We start from the raw sequence: 3,372 nt of genomic DNA, 5'->3' as shown, positions 1-3,372 counted from the left end.
GAATTCCTCTCGTATCCAATCCTTACAATCCAAAATCCTTCGTAAAATCCTCAATGCTCCTTATTTTGTTACTAATAAAACCATCCAAGACCTAAATGTTACTTATGTAATGGATCTAGCCCGAACCCGATATCATTCCTTCCATTATAAACTCTCTAACCACCCAAACCACCTAGTTTCTAATCTGGCTTCCTCTTCCATTCCTGGCAATCCTCCGAGGCGCCTGAAAAGAAGATGGCCTCGTAACCTTATATTGTAAAGTGTTTTTATTTGTTGTGTTATCAAATTTACTTGTATTTTTTATACAGTTGTAAATATTAATAAATAAATAAATAAAAAAAAATTAAAAAAGGTAGATAAAAATAAAGGTGCCTTTAAGAAATACAAAACTATGAGAATATAAAATAAACCCATTGGTTACCTTCTAATAAATCCAATTTAAACACTGTTCACGAAGCCTTCTTAACTCATGAAGTAAAAAATTATAATACAAATATTTTCAGATTTTTATTACTCGACTAAATTAAATAAAAAATTAATAAACCGCCGTTTTCTCTGTTCCCTTGTGACGACAAATGAAATCCAGCTCTCCGACAGTTTACCACCGGAGAAAAGAAAATTATAATTTAGCCACCTTTTGTAGTTCTTATTACTCAAGTTTGCTTTTTCTCTCTCATTTTTTTTTTTTTTTAATAGAAACTGAAGTCTGAGTTTTTACTTCTTTTGAAATTATGTAAAGCATTTCGTAGTAAGAGGAAAATTCAAACAACAAGAGCTTTTCGTTCTTCGGACAAAAGTTACTTTGTTTAATGGGGAACTTTGTGTGCCTCCATTTCTCTGGTTTTTATTAAATGTTTTCAACTTTATTCTTCTGTTCCGAACACATATTATTTTATTTTTTCAACCAATTCTTGTTGAAATCACGAAGTTAATTTTATCACTTTTAATCCTTCTTTTAGTAAGTTCTTTTAATTTAAAACAGTCAACATAAACATTAGTGGGGTTAAAAAAAATAAGAAATATAACGAATTATAGAAAATAACAATTTAAAAGGAACCTCAAATGAAATGATTTATTTTTTTTAAATAATTTATTAATTGTTATTTACAACTGTATAAAAATATTTACAACAAATTAAATTGCTATAAGTTATAAAATGACATGGTACAAACATTTGGAGAATCTACCCACTAATAGAGCTCCAATAACATTTCTAGGGGAGAATATGACGGGGTCTTCTTCTTTTCAGACTCCTAGGAGGATAACATGGTGAGGAGAAGCCAGGTTAGAAACAAATGGGTTTGGGTTGTTGGGAGGTTTATCGTGGAAGGATTGGTATCTGGTTCTGACCAAATAAGCAATATATGGTTGAGGTCCTGATGGATGAGTTGATTTATGACAAAGTAGGGAGCAGAGAGTAGGAACCAATATGTTTTTGGTGTAGATTTTTAATTTTAAAAAAATGTATACTTTTTGAAGTTATAATGTACTGTTATAAAATTAAGAGTTTGCAATGCCATGATAAAGCCAGTTCTGATACACGGCTGTGAGACCTTGAGCTCTAACAGGAAGAGATAGATACAGAAGAGTGAACTGCTTGTAGAGTCAGTAAATATCTCACGAAATGAAGGCAAGAAGATTCAGAAGAACGGGGAATGTGGATGGAAGAAGTCTATCAGGACGATTCTACTCAACAGTGAAAGCCAGTATAGTAGGCAAGAGACAACGTGTGAGGCCACCAAGCAAAACCAGATGTTTAGACTGAATCAACAAGTATGTGACAGATCTCCATGCAGCTATCTGTAAATCAGGTATGAAGAGAGGTTCGGACCATTCGAAAAAAAATTGACTTTCGAAATAAAATTCATGATTTTTTTGTTTTAAACTAAACCTTCGAATTCCTTTCGCATCCAATCCTAAATCCTTCATGCTCCTTATAGTACAAGAGCCAGGAAGAAAAAAAGGCAGTTATCTCACCCCAATTTTTGATTACTTTAATGAAAAATAGGTATAATTAATAGTCAAAATTGATGAGTCTGTCATGCATAAGTAGGGGGAATAAAAAATGGCCGCTGTTTCAAAACGTTTTAAAAACACTAATTTTTCATTCTGAGCTCTATATCTTAAAAACTACCAACAACACTAGAAAATCTAAGATAACATTATTTAAAGAAGAGTAAATTTGCTGAAATATTAGCCCTAAAAGAGCTATTTACGTCCAATAGTTCTCGAGATATGGCTTTTTAAAAAGCAAAATTTCTTAAAAATCTACTGAAAGATTAGTAACTAACTACTAATTTATATTGAGAAATCTATATCTCAATAACTATTCAACGTACAAATGTCTTTTAGCACTCAAATTAAAGCTAATTTAATGGACAGTAAAAAAGTAAATGACCTTTACCTTCGTAGGAATAGTAGTTTTCATAATATTTGCTAAAATAAATTGGTTTATAGTTGTGCGAACAATAAGTTTGATTTATGAAAAACTTCATTTCAGAAACCATTAAACCTACAAATGTCTGCTAGGGCACAAATTAAAGCTAGTTAAATTTCTTACAAGATAGTTAATCATGTTTATCTTTGTAGGAGTAGTAGTTGTTATGATATTTGACAAAATAAACTCACAAAATCTAAATTTCTATTTGTTCGTTTAAAATGTTGGATTTTTGAAAAAATATCTATCTAGCTCCATAAGACACACATATGTCTGCCAACAATCAAAATAAAGGAAATTTAATTTACTATAAAGTAGTTTATGACACTTATCTTAGTAAGAGTAGTAGTTTTTATGATATTCACATATGAATATGAATTTGGTAAATGAAAATTTGTCCGAACAACTATAAATCAATTCATTTTAGCAAATTTCATGTAAACTATTACTCCTACGAAGATAAGCATTACAAACTACTTTATACCTCATTAAACTAGCTATAATTTGAGTGCTAATAGACATCTGTACGTCAAATGGTTTTTGATATATACATTTTTCAAAATAAGTTTACTACTGATCTTTCAGTACGTTTCATACATTTTTATGAAATGTTGCTTTTTCAAAAGCTATATCTCGAAAACTATCTAACGTAAATAATTCTATTAGGGCTCATATTTTAGCAAATTTTCACTTCTTTAAACGACGTTCTCTTAAATTTTCTTGTGTTGTTCCTACTTTTTAAGATATAGAGCTCCAAATGAAAAATTAGTTTTTTTTATCGCTTTGGAACAGCTGCTATTTTTTATTCCCCCTACCTATACTTGGCAGACTCATCATTTTGACTTGTAATTATACATAGTTTTCTTTAAAGTAACCAAAAATTGGGGTGAGATAACTGACTTTTTTCTCCTCTTGAGCTCTTGTACTATTACGTT

This window comes from Halyomorpha halys, unplaced genomic scaffold, assembly GCF_000696795.3.
Source record: "Halyomorpha halys isolate HHAL.00 unplaced genomic scaffold, Hhal_1.1 Scaffold758.1, whole genome shotgun sequence".
In the NCBI taxonomy this organism is placed as follows: Eukaryota; Metazoa; Arthropoda; class Insecta; order Hemiptera; family Pentatomidae; genus Halyomorpha; species Halyomorpha halys.
The sequence above is the reverse complement of the archived record's forward strand: the minus strand, read 5'-3'. Positions refer to the sequence as shown.